Raw genomic sequence first — 14396 nt, 5'->3', positions numbered from 1 at the left:
CCCCCCCCCAGAACCAGTGGAGACTGTCATCCACTACCTCAGTCCTTAGCAGGATGAAGCACTCTGGGCACAATGCCCCCTCCAGAACCAGTGGAGACTGTCAACCACTACCTCTGTCCTTAGCAGGATGAAGCACTCTGGGCACAATGCCCCCTCCAGAACCAGTGGAGAATGTCATCCACTACCTCAGTCCTTAGCAGGATGAAGCACTCTGGGCACAATGCCCCCTCAAGAACCAGTGGAGACTGTCATCCACTACCTCAGTACTTAGCAGGATGAAGCACTCTGGGCACAATGCCCCCTCCAGAACCAGTGGAGACTGTTATCCACTTGAGAGACTGTGGCTTTGCACTCCCCAGGATGGAACAGTGGGCAACCCACCCACTGTAGAGACTTGAGAGACTGTGGCTTTGCACTCCCCAGGATGGAACAGTGGGCAACCAACCCACTGTAGAGACTTGAGAGACTGTGGCTTTGCACTCCCTAGGATGGAACAGTGGGCATGTGGCCCTCTCGTGGATTTGGCGTCGTGCACTCAACCGGCTGAGGTGCCCCCCCTTTCCCTCCCCCTGAGGTGCCTGTTTTCTTGCTCTCTGATGCCCCTGCAGTGTTCTCTCCGTCATGGTTGGGGATCTTGTGTGGGCCTCACCCATACCGTGTGGGCCCGGTGTTCCACGGACTTCATTGGAGCACTACCTGGACTACTAAGCTTGGTGTATATTTTCTTTATAGTGTATCCATATATTTTTGCGTACTTGATTTTAATATATTACAATGGTTACACTCATTTTCTTTTGTCTTTGTATTCTTCTGGGGGGGTTTGAGGGGTGTAACTGTAATGTATGATGCTGTATTGGTGTGTGTGTTGTAGTGGGTGAGGGTGGGGGTGGGAGTGTTGCGTGTTGCGTGTGTGTGTCCCTGTTTTTGCCCTCCCCTCCCCTGTGTCGTAGGTGCAGTACTCACCGTTGTCTTCGCCGCCGGCGTTCGTGCTCCTGGTAGAGGAGCAAGAAGATAAGGGCTGGCAGGATCTGCAGCTCTGGTTCCATGGTGTCCGGATTCCTCGTGGGGTGTGTAGAGGTGAGCGTTTTCCCTTCGAAGTCCTGTTTCCGCCGTGTTTTTGTCCGCAGTGAATCCGCCCCGGAAAAGGTGGCGGATTGGTAGGTTGTGATACTGTGGGTGGTACTTTGTCTTCCGCCTGTCTGTTGGCGGTGACCGCCGCGCTGTTTCTTTGCACCGCCATGGTGGTCGGAGTGTTAAAGTGGCTGTCTTTGTTGGCGGTTTTCCGCCACGGTCGTAATTCCAATTTTTTTACCGCCGGCCTGTTGGCGGTCTTACCGCCGCTTTAACACCGTCCGCCAGGGTTGTAATGACCACCATAATAACATAACAGAACAGGCCTCCAGATGTAAATCTTCAAAATGCCAAATGAGTATATTTTTCTTGAAAGGTAAATAAAATAAGTAACATTCATTTGAATAGTAATACCTGTTATTCAAGCTTATGGAGTCAATTCCCTTTGGGGTGTATTGTATGCTACCTAAATCTCCTTGCAATCTGTTTTTGTCAACAAGCATCAAAGGGCCTGGTTTAGAACTCGACGGACAAGTTGCTCCGTCACAACAGTGATGGATATCCCGTCCTCTGAAATCTAAGTCCCATTATATTCTATGAGATTTAGATTTCAGCAGAAGGGATATCCATCACCATTTGATGGAATAACCCGTCCGCCAAGTTCTAAATCAGACCCAAAGTCTGTCAAAGGGAAAAAAGCTGTTTTTATAAAATATTCAAATGCTTCTTAGTCCCTCTTCGGAGAGGCTTGGTAATCCCAGGATTTAATTACACCATCAGGACTACAAAATGTAGCATTTCACCATGAAATTAAATCTTCAGATTAAGCTAAGGGGAAAAGAATGTACTAATCAGTGCAGAAAAACTGAACTCTGTTACTTATTCCATGAAATCCCCAAAATATTAGATTTTTTCCATCTTTCCCGATTGTGGCAATGTTGGGTCATAATAAGATTGACTAGTAGTAAGGCCCTTAGCAGAGGCAAATATTGTGCACCAATGTTACACAATGACACACTGGTCAGAAATTCAATTATATGCTGTGTTCAAATTTTTGGGCCCATCATGTCATCCAGCTTGTATGTCTTAATTACATGCTGCATAGGTAGTATTAATTGCACTGAAGTAAAAGTATAGGTTTTTGATCTATTTTATTTGAACACAGGTCAAGTGCACTATCAAAACTGTATAATCTAATCTTTACTTTAATTAGACATAAACACTGAATTTTGATGTCTTCAAAACAGTGCTAGCCACTGAAATAGGAACTGCAGCATAATACCAAACACTTACCACAGTGCACGTCAGTGGAATTTAGCACTACCTGGGCCTTTCACATACCCTGGCTCCAGAAGTACAAAAATAACATAAATACTAAAATGTGTAGGCTGAATCACAATAAAAGTAGTTCATTTACACTTGGAAATTTACATCAGAGTGAATGTGCTACCTTTTGGAAATTGATGTATCTGTTCAGAAAGCTGTGCCATACACTAGTTTCCACTTGGACTCCTGGAAATTCATGTGATTTTTACAATTGCCATCCCATTTTGCAGAAGGTGAATTGGCACTTTTTTTCTGTGTATTTTTCTCTGTGGGAGTGCAGGCAGTGCTGGGAGAGGGTGCACTGGGCTGTGCACCACAGCTCTGGGGTCCAGCGTACCCAGCAACAGCTTACGCATCGGTGGGCCAACATCCTGGATGAGGAGATTGACCTGCTGGTCCTGCTAGGCGTGGATGTTGCGGGGCTTGGTAAGTAAAAAATTAATTATTAGTTGTGTTCTATGCTAATATTTTTTTCCCAAATACCAAGCATGCTGCCTGTGCTCACATGCAGGTAATTTAACTTTATGTTACAAATATTATGTGATTGTCATCTAAACAAGCGATCGCTTGGGCTGATTATTTATGAAGTAATGCAGAGAATCCTCCTGTGTGCACTCCTGCCACTAAGATAGTGATAGTCATTAGTATTAGTGAGTTAGCACATTCTCTCACTTTTCTGTGCCTTCATTTTTTGTAGCTCGTACAGTGCCAATCAGTTTCCCAGTGATGTGTAGTTATGCATGCATGCATCCATCTATGCATTAAAAAATGCAGGCTATCCTGGCCCATCAAAGTGTGTTGAGAGGTTGAGAATGAGATGAGAAGCAAACAATCATTCATCACAATTTATTAATAATTCCAAAATGTAGTTTAGGAAACTTGGAATAGGGTTAGGAAATTTGAAATAGGATTGTTCACGACACTAGTATTATACAGGCGCTCTGATTTTGAAGAGTTCACTGTTACTGCACTTGCTTTGACCTTTCAAAAATATTTTTGGAGAGATTTGTATTATTAACTGTACCACTAATATTTTTTCAAGGGTTTTCTTTCTTTCTTACTTCATTCAGTATCCAGAAGCAAGAAAAGGGCTGGTCAGGCGGATGAAGGAGCTGAAGATGCCCCCTCCACAAGTGAGGGTTCAGATGGCTCTGATGGCCCCAGTAAGCCCTCCCGTTGGAAATATTATTATATATTTCCCTAACTTTTACCGCTTTACATTTACAATTATTTTTTCTGATTTTTTCCAACTCCTCTTTGATTTATCAGTTTCCTAAATTCTTCTTATAGCTGCATTATCCTATTTACTTATTTTCTACATTTCAGGTTTCTGTAGTTTACTACAAACTGTCTATCTGTACTAGTTTGTCTGTACTAGCTTCCTTCCTTCTGCTTTGTCAGTAAACTTTCCCTCTCCCCTTATATATATTGTGGACTTGTGATACTGTAAGGCTGAGAGAACCCATGTGCTCTGCTGTGAAGAATCAAGATTGCATGCCCAAACAAAGTATTCTCTGCGTGTTTATGAGAAGGCTTTCTTTTTCTTGCTCCTGCTCAATCAGTAAAAAAAGAGTAATAGACATGGTCATGTAATTGTTTGACCCTCCATTATTGTGTATGTATGATATTATTATAATATACCAGCAGTTGATGACCGTGCTCCATGGTTGGATGTATGAGGAGGATGGCCCCATTGCATTTGCCAACCAGGACCATATGTCCTTCATTGAGTAATTCTTGTACCCTGTTATTTCTCTTAAAAAAACTCTGATTAATCAATAGCTCTGCCCCTGTATTACAAAATGTTTTTGTTTGGCTTGATTACCTGGCTTTTTAAAAATTGACAACCAACAAAATGGCCACCTAATATTTAGATAAATGTCTGTAACCAAATTGTAGTGATGTATTTTGGTTGTATTTTGGTATAAAAAAGATAATATGGGGAGGCATCTGAAATGTGTAATATTTTTCTATCCACACCAACCACCAGTGCTGGGGCCAGAAGCGACAACACCAGCACAAATCCAAAGGAGGAGTCTCTGCTGCAGAAGTGGAGGACAGTGGTAAGTCATATTGTTTGCTTATTGACAATTAGTAATATACTCACTGCAGGGGTGTACTGGTGTTGTTGTTGACTCACTGGTGAACACCCTGCTTTAGCAGATACAGTGGGAGTTAAGTGTTAGTGGCCTCTTTTATCTGCAACCCAGCAGACAAAGGTTCAAAATGAGCTTTAACTACGATGGGTTTATGGAAAATTGAAAGAAGGATGGAAGAGGAAGGATGGGTGAAATATAATATGAGTGAAATTATGTTTGGTTGAATGGGTGTATAATAATCATAGAGGTGGGTGGCAGGATGCATGGATGGGTGTGAAGGATGGATGAAAGGGTATACTGGTGAGAGGATGCCTGCCCTGGTGGGTGAAAGGCAATGTGTAAAAGGGTGTCTGTCTGGATGGGTGAAAGGAATCCTCGTGTGGGTTGGATCTTGGATGAGTGAATGGGTGAAAGTTTGCATAGGTGGGTATTGGGTAAATGGATGTTGGTGAAAGGTTCATTGAGAGCCATGTTTGGAATTTGGATGGTTTTCAATGGTGAAAGACTGGATGAGAGAATGTAAAGCTTAAATTGTGTGTATCATATCCAACGGTGAAGAATAAGAATACTTATGGGCCATGAAGGACGGCCAGCACCAGGCCCGCTGGGCCAGAGAGGACCCCCAGCACCAGGCCCGCTGGGCCAGACATGACCGCCAGCACCAGCCCCGCTGGGCCAGAGAGGACCGCCAGCACCAGCCCCGCTGGGCCATGAAGGACCGCCAGCAACTGAGTCACTGCAAAGGACACCGCCGCCACAAGCACCGCTGAACAGGGCACCGCCGCCACAAGCACCACTGGCCCATGAGTGCCAAGGGCACTGATGCTACTGAGTCTGTCATGAGCAGGATGAAGCAGTCTGGGCACCATGCCCCCTCCAGAACCAGTGGAGACTGTCATCCACTACCTCTGTCCTTAGCAGGATGAAGCACTCTGGGCACAATGCCCCCTCCAGAACCAGTGGAGACTCTCATCCACAACCGCAGTCCTTAGCAGGATGAAGCACTCTGGGCACAATGCCCCCTCCAGAACCAGTGGAGACTGTCATCCACTACCTCTGTCCTTAGCAGGATGAAGCACTCTGGGCACAATGCCCCCTCCAGAACCAGTGGAGACTGTCATCCACTACCTCAGTCCTTAGCAGGATGAAGCACTCTGGGCACAATGCCCCCTCCAGAACCAGTGGAGACTGTCAACCACTACCTCTGTCCTTAGCAGGATGAAGCACTCTGGGCACAATGCCCCCTCCACAACCAGTGGAGAATGTCATCCACTACCTCAGTCATTAGCAGGATGAAGCACTCTGGGCACAATGCCCCCTCAAGAACCAGTGGAGACTGTCTTCCACTACCTTTGTCCTTAGCAGGATGAAGCACTGTGGGCACAATGCCCCCTCCAGAACCAGTGGAGACTGTTATCCACTTGAGAGACTGTGGCTTTGCACTCCCCAGGATGGAACAGTGGGCAACCCACCCACTGTAGAGACTTGAGAGACTGTGGCTTTGCACTCCCCAGGATGGAACAGTGGGCAACCCACCCACTGTAGAGACTTGAGAGACTGTGGCTTTGCACTCCCTAGGATGGAACAGTGGGCATGTGGCCCTCTCGTGGATTTGGCGTCGTGCACTCAACCGGCTGAGGTGCCCCCCTTTCCCTCCACCTGAGGTGCCTGTTTTCTTGCTCTCTGATGCCCCTGCAGTGTTCTCTCCGTCATGGTTGGGGATCCTGTGTGGGCCTCACCCATACCGTGTGGGCCCGGTGTTCCACGGACTTCATTGGAGCACTACCTGGACTACTAAGCTTGGTGTATATTTTATTTATAGTGTATCCATATATTTTTGCGTACTTGATTTAAATATATTACAATGGTTACACTCATTTTCTTTTGTCTTTGTATTCTTCTGGGAGGGTTTGGGGGGTGTAACTGTAATGTATCATGCTGTATTGGTGTGTGTGTTGTAGTGGGTGAGGGTGGGGGTGGGGGTGTTGCGTGTTGCGTGTGTGTGTCCCTGTTTTTTCCCTCCCCCCTCCCCTGTGTCGTAGGTGCAGTACTCACCGTTGTCTTCGCCGCCGGCGTTCGTGCTCCTGGTAGAGGAGCAAGAAGATAAGGGCTGGCAGGATCTGCAGCTCTGGTTCCATGGCGTCCGGATTCCTCGTGGGGTGTGTAGAGGTGAGGGTTTTCCCTTTGAAGTCCTGTTTCCGCCGTGTTTTTGTCCGCAGTGAATCCGCCCCGGAAAAGGTGGCGGATTGGTAGGTTGTGATACTGTGGGTGGTACTTTGTCTTCCGCCTGTCTGTTGGCGGTGACCACTGCGCTGTTTCTTTGCACCGCCATGGTGGTCGGAGTGTTAAAGTGGCTGTCTTTGTTCGCGGTTTTCCGCCACGGTCGTAATTCCAATTTTTTTACCGCCAGCCTGTTGGCGGTCTTACCGCCGCTTTAACACCGTCCGCCAGGGTTGTAATGACCACCATAATAACATAACAGAACAGGCCTCCAGATGTAAATCTTCAAAATGCCAAATGAGTATACAGGTAAAGACAGCCGAAAACAACCTGAAAACAGGAATGACAACAGCATCCTTCAAGGAAAAGTTAGAAGAATCAAATAAGACCATCAATGAATTTAAAAATTACTTGACTCAATGCAAAATCTCAAAATTCCAAAAAGATTTGCAAAAATTCTCACTTGAAAGAATATATCCATACACCAAGGAAGATTATGTTCCCAAATATTCCAACCCCTCCGATACATCCTCAGGAGAATATACAAGCTCTGATTCAGACATTGACCCCGCACAAACATCACGCCACAGACGTGGCCGACGGGGCACCCCAAGGAATAGATGGAACCACCCACACGTGGTCCCCCAGTTCCCCCCAATGAGTACTCAGCCATGGTGATGGATTCCCCACTACAGGCCTCCTACCCACTTTCAACCCCCAATTTACCCTCAACCACCTACACCTTGGATCTACCCAAACTTCTTTTTTAGAAAGAGGCCAGGGAAGAGGGAGAGGGAAGAAGAAGGGGGTAAGCTGGAAACCAAGGGAGGAACAAACAGAAGGCTAAACTCCCAGTACGAGCAAGATCTGACAAAAAAGTCAACTACAGTAATTAACCTAAGCCAAAGTACATTAAAGGCTAATGAACTAAAAGCCCTGGAGAAGGGCCTTGGTTTTGTCCCCACACCAAAACTAGACATCTTTAATTGAGAGTTGAGGTAGCTGATTTCTTCCAGCAAAATCAGACTTAAGACCTTCTTCTTTGAGCACCCTGTTGCTAACACAGGACCAGATAAGAATACTGGGCCATGACCCAAATCAAAATGTACCCCTCCAAGTAGCCAAATGCCACTAGAGGTACTGGCCTTTGAGAAATCAGTGAGTTGGACAATCGACAACTTACGAAAGAACCCCACAGATGTATTCCAGAACATAAGCACCCAGGAATTAACAGCTCTACGGGAGCTCACCGCAGACACCTCGATAACGGTAAAAACATCAGACAAAGGAGGGCCCACGGTGATAATGCTGACCATAATGTACAATGAAGAGTGCTTACGTCTATTGGAGAACACTCATCATTATAAAAAACTCTCCAGAGACCAGACATGATGTGATCAAAGAAGAAATAGCCTTCCTAATATCAAAAGGTCTAGATAATGGATGGTTCACTAACCACGAGGCAGCCTTCCTCAAACAAGAGCCCCACAAAATACCATACTTTTACATATTACCGAAAATACAGAAAAACAAACACCCTCCTCCGGTGAGGCCAATAGTATCTGGGATCGGATCCATTCTAGAGCCCCTCTCGCAATTTTGCGACTGGTTCCTACAACCATATGTGAAGCAAATACCAACATATCTAAAGGACACTAAAGATGCACTCAATCTGCTAAACGGCCTAGAATTCAACAAAGAAAAGGAGTACTTGATAACCCTGGACGTCGAGTCCTTGTACACGAACATACCTCAGGAAGCCACCCTTGAGGTTATCTGCGACCTTTTCAATAACAGTGCCTGGAACTCTATAATGCTCCCAGAGTTAATTTAGATCTTGCACACACAGCACTCACAAGAAACTTTTTTGAATTCAATAAGAATTACTATCTCCAAGTACACTGAACTTCGATGGGCAGCACCTTTGCCCTGAGTCTGGCCTGACTCTATGTAGACAACTTTGAGAGAGAATTTGTCCTAAATGAAGAGAACCCATACTATGACCAAATCAGGATATGGAAACATTACATCGATGACATTCTCCTGATCTGGACAGATGCAAGCGAAGATGCAACAACTTTTGTGAACTGGTTAAATGCTTTAAATCCTTTTTTGAGATTCACATCAACGATATGTGACACAGAACTCTCCTTTCTCTATCTCCTCATATCTGAAAAGGACGGCTTCCTAAAGACAGAAGTCTTCTATAAGCCAACCAACAGGAACAACCTGCTACAATTCCACAGATTTCATCTGCGTTCTCTCAAAGAGAACCTACCAGTAGGTCAATTCCTCCGCCTATGACGTAACTGCACAGAACTGACAGACTACACCAAACATGCCAAGAAACTAACTGATAAACTTCGAGCCAAAGGCTACCTGGCCCATCTCACCAGAAGAGTCGAGAAAAAGCTTGTTTCAGCCACAGGTATCTGTTGCTGTAACCATCGTTATGAGCGAATAAAAAGGACGGAATAATTTGTGTAACCACGTTCAATCCCTTATCTAACACAGTTAAAAAGATAAGCAAGGAAGATCTTAACATCAGGGGGCCTTCCCTTTGAACCCCCACTCAATGCCTTCATAAAAGCAAAAAGCATCTGTGACATGGTAGTCCACTCTCGACCACGAGACAGGACTCCTGTAAAGAAATAAATGACATTATGGCACCTTCCGCCACCAACAGGTCACTTCCCCTGTGGCAACTGCAGTGTGTGCCAATTCACAAAAAAGACTACCAAGTTGGAACTCGGTTTGCAGACACCCTGGGAGTTGAGGACCCTCACAAACTGCAACAGTAGAAATGTCATTTATGTGATAAAATACCCTTGCCAACTCATGTATATCGGCATGACCACCAGGAGAATGGGAACATGCATCTGCGAGCATCGGAGTGCCATTAGATGCAGACGGGATGCAACCCATCTAACAAAACATTACATTACGAACAACTATGATCCTGATGACATGGAGTGGTATGTCATAGACAAACTCAGCAATCCGACTACAAATATGAAACAAAAACTGCTATTTCATGAACAGAGATGGGTATGCAGGCTGCACACAGACACTATGGGACTCAATGATAATATCCAATGGTCAGCTCTGTAAACCCTTAGCAACATTGCCCTGTCTCTTACCTACCCCTTCCCCTTCTTGCCCTTTTTTTCCCCACTCCCTCCTCTCCTATTTTCTCACCCTTCTTTCTTTAAATTGCAGAAAAACTCTCTCTACCCCTTCTTTCGAACTTCCTCTCTTTTGTTGTCTCTCCTTTCTGTCTTCTTTTCTCTTTTTTCCCCTTCCATTTCTTCCCTTTTAACACCCTCCCTTTTTTTGCCCCCGCCTCCTTCTCCTCCTGTGTCCGTCTTACGTTTTTCTCTCCCCCCCGGCTTCTTTCCTTCATGTCTCTTCTTCTCTCTTTATCTCTTTCATTCCCCTTTCCCTTCCTTCTCTCACCCCCTTTTCTTCTTTCCCCCAGGTCCCCGGCCCGACACGGGCTTGAGTTTAATGGCCCCTATCGCTCCGATCCAATTGAAGCAACTGTTACTTGGAGCCCTTGCTCAGGTTCTCGATCGCCATATCAGCCGCCCAACATGCGTGCCTCCGAGTTCAGGGCCTACAATTACCAGCACTCTGGGCCCAGGCAGACGCACGGTGTCCCCAAACCACTTACTTCCTTCCGGCAGGCCCGGTAGCCGGGCGCTCATGCCCCTGGTAGCTGGGCGGCCGGAAGTTGTGCAGAATTTACACCTCAGCCGAGGCACACGTGAGCTCAATTTACACTAATTAGCCTGTCCTCTTAAACCCCGCCGCATTCGGACCCAAGCAAACGAGCGGCTGGGACACGGATCAAATAGGTGCATGAACACGTTGCTGCCTTTGGAGTAGTAAGTCAAATAGCTCTCCGAGTAGGCCCCCTTTGATTCTTCATGGCTTCTTCTCATCTATTGAGATAAGTATCCATGTTTGTGTGTCTATGATGTGTGTTTCTTCTCCACCAGGAGCTTTGATTACCAAGTGTGTTACGCAGTGATTCTCCTGTATCAGATTAATATAGTGATCACTCAGCAGCCTTTCCTGCATTATCAACCACCTCCTAACAACCAGCCCACCAGCAAGTGGCAGCCCGTCCTCGTTAGCCTAATGTCTATTTTTATTCTTAATTTTATTTCATGTCTCCCCCACAGAGTGTGACTACAAGAGGCAACCCCCCCACCGTTAGATCCCAGACCAGAGGCTATCTGCCTTTTTTCGCAGGGTAAGACCATACTAATAGGCTTTCCTTGCCCCAAGACTTAAATCTCTTGCATGTGTATGTGTGTTTTTTCCACTGCATGTTTCTGACACCTTCAGTGTGCTGTGGTTTGGAGTGAAGTGGCACAGATATCTCACGACCGTTTACTTGTTATCTTATTTCTTTTTTAGGCCATACCCCCTCAAATTCCCCAGGTAGGCCTATTTTCTTAGAGCACTTATCTTTCCCAGTTCTTTTAACAACAAGGTTGAGTCCACCCAGGTAGTATCATCTTACGTGGGTAGGGCTAGGTGGTCATATGATGAGGCATGACACTATAATGTGTGTGAGACCACCTAGTTTGTAAAGGGAACTCCCTCAAAGGTCCATCCACCCATCATACCCATACATCCTCTTTCATTACGCGCTCAATCAGCGCACTTTGAACAGGCCACAAGAGGCCTGTTCTCTCCTATACCACCCCACACACCTTGTGTGTTTAAAATTAAAAGGAATTTTGGAGAAGAGCAGGGCCATTGGAATAAGATAATTGTCTATTACAGCTGCCCCAGCTGCAGACAGTAACGAGTATGACTAGAGCCGCCGGCGCCAGCTGAGCTAGCATGCCTCCATTAATTTAGCACAGGAGAGAGAAGAATACTTGTACTCCATAGTCCATAATGGCTAAGACTATAATCACATCAAAATAGAATAGCCAGGGATGACCAGCAAATGTTCTGCTGCTGTGCCACTGCATGATTTTAAACAAATGTTTTGCACAAAGCATTGTTTACAATTTCTCTTTGTTCTTTCTTGATATAGCTGTTCCTGCTGGGTCCACCATCATGGCAGGAAATAGCAGCCCAGCTGTGGCAGCAGAAGCTGGAGGCCATCGGGGCTGAATATCAGCAGCTGGTGATCCTGGAAGTGGAGGAGGAGGAGGCAGCAGCAGCCACTGCCAATGCCCAGTGCCCCAGCTAGCCCTCAGCTCCTCCAGCCTCTCAATATCAGTGCTGCAGTTCGCTGGCAGCTGCCTGCCACCATTCCATCACTGCTGCCCCCACCTTTTCAACACCACTTTTCAACGTGGCGTCCTTCAAATGGTGGCCCGAGTGGAAACAAGGGAGGCAAGCATAGAGGGGCTCCTCTAACAACTACTGTCCTGGCCCACCGTTAGTGTCCTCTTCTGCACCTTTTTTGACATTTATTTTGATGGGTGGGATTTGTTGTGAGTGGAGAGGATGGGAATGGGTTTTTGGGACCGGGTCCAGGAATGTTTGACTTTGTTTCCTTTTCTTCATAGACAATAGAGTTTTTTTAACATTGATTGGGGACAGGGAGATTTGTTTGGGGAGAGGGGAAGCCCAGTTGCGGGAGAAAGGGGTGGGTTTATGTTTTATATTCTTCTTGTTAGGGTGAATAAATATTTATTTAATGTTATTTATGCGTCAAATCTTTTTGGGGGTGTTTTACTTTGCACTGCTGCATTTTAGCACAGCATGTTTTTAAAATCTGCTGATAGTGTCCCTTCGTCTCTGCACTGTAGTCTACAACTATATTCAACCCATATGAGTTTTGGGGGTAGATTTACTATTGCTTATTACACTGCCTAAGGCTAAAAGTACAACAATGCTCCATAGTTCTCATACCTAAATAGATGAAGTGAGGGCTGCATGGTTTCTGAAGGTGCCATGGTGGTGGTAGTAGTAGCATGCTAGCGCACTAACAGTGAAGGCTTCGAAAGCAAGGTCGCACTCCCACCTAGGGGAACTCAAATGAAGATCCTGCACACTGAGTTGGTATTGCTTCACTGCATCCACTCCACCAAGTGTGTGATTAATTAATGGTGTAAATTATTAAGTCACATATCATTAACTCACACAGCCCAGGGGATAATGGTTATGGATTTGATGAATGGATGGGAAAGGGGATTTAGGGAAAGGGGGGACAAAAAGACAAACACTAGACAAACACAATATTCATCTGGGCAATGATCAGCAGTCTGTTGTAGAAGGAATAGAAATTAATGAGTGTGAATTAGTTAACTTAAATGGATTACAAAAATGCCATCAGCCCCAGAGACACCCAAGTTATTATAATATAAATCTAAATGTTCTTTCACTAGGTTTGCGAAATAGTAAATACAAATAATGTTGGAGTGAAGCTAACACACACTGTTATAAAAAACAATTAATCAAATAAAAATGATACTAGTCTATTGCCATATTGGGAGCTGCATCTGCATTCTTCTTCGATTGTCCCCATCAATCTTGAGTGCCTGCCTGGCTGAAGTGGTCCAATAAGGTAAGCGTGAATGTTATTGTGCTTTTGCCTTTTGAGCAGGAGAAGAGAAGGCCTGTGGTTGCACAGGTAAGCAGAAATGATTATATTGTAGAATCAAGAAGGATAAAATGTAATGTAAGCTTCATGAGGAGTAGTTTACCAAGAGCATAGTCCTTTGCAATCTTGATTATATGACTGATGTGCGATCAATTAAGTGAGAGCAATTACAACAACCAACAATCACAGACAAGTGGCTGCATGTATATCGAGATGATCAAACTCGCAACTCTCATGGTCATCATCATAATTATAATAACATTTAGCCTAGAGCATGTGCATAATGTGATGAAGCATGTGACAACATCCATCACATGTCTGTCTCCACAAGTTACCTACAACAACAGGCCTGCCACCCAACCACATAGTTTCAAATATGAGCCAGCCAGCACACACACACAGCAGCATTGCATTTCCCAAATCAAGTATTCGATGCACCTCTCACCAGTCCACAAAGTTGAGTCGGCTTCTTAGACTCGTCATCATCTATGTTGATTTCTGTGAAGTTGATAACTTCCTTCTTCTGGCAGTTGTTGAAGTTGTCACTTCACGCTCTGAGTCCTTCTATCATCCTTCTGACTCTGATTAAAAATTATGTCCAACTCCTCCCGAGAGTCCCAGTCTCCCGACCCAATTGAGATAGAGTGACCTGTAGCACATAACTGCATTTAACAACAAGAGAAACATTGAGTAATTTTTTGTGTAGACTAGAGTTGTGTTTGTTAGCTAAATGGACTGGTCGGGTTTTTGAGAAATGTGAACCAGAAACCAAAGCAGTGTGAAACCGGCAAACAAATCTCACTATGTGTCAAAGGGGAAGAAAATAAATAAAAACCACCTTCAGGAAAAGAATGGACACCGACATTGAAAATCAATCACAAACACAATCAAGCATAATAATTATAGTTAAACAATAAACACCCACTCTCACTATCTGCCACCACATGACAGGAACCATTGCAACATTGAAACAAGAATCACTCATATGACTCATTGAGGTATAACATTGCTTTCCTGTTCCAATCAAGCATGGTGGTGCATTGCTGATCCTCGTTGATTCATGAAACGAAACACACATTGGCTAGTAAGTAGTAAATCAAATATCT

The 14396-nt window shown here is 45.1% G+C and overlaps 1 long non-coding RNA gene across 1 annotated transcript in view; it reads left to right on the top strand.

The window, feature by feature from the left end:
* Nucleotides 1-5245, top strand: part of LOC138297367 (uncharacterized) — a 299615-nt gene extending 294370 nt beyond the window's left edge. Inside the window, exons 6-8 of the long non-coding RNA XR_011204057.1 lie at nt 2678-2823; nt 3468-3560; nt 4388-5245. This is a non-coding gene — a long non-coding RNA (uncharacterized lncRNA). The remainder of the gene's footprint in view (nt 1-2677; nt 2824-3467; nt 3561-4387) is intronic.
* The last annotated feature ends 9151 nt before the right edge of the window (nt 5246-14396 follow it).

This window comes from Pleurodeles waltl, chromosome 5 (assembly GCF_031143425.1).
Source record: "Pleurodeles waltl isolate 20211129_DDA chromosome 5, aPleWal1.hap1.20221129, whole genome shotgun sequence".
NCBI lineage: Eukaryota > Metazoa > Chordata > Amphibia > Caudata > Salamandridae > Pleurodeles > Pleurodeles waltl.
This window is presented reverse-complemented; position numbering and strand designations above follow the sequence as displayed.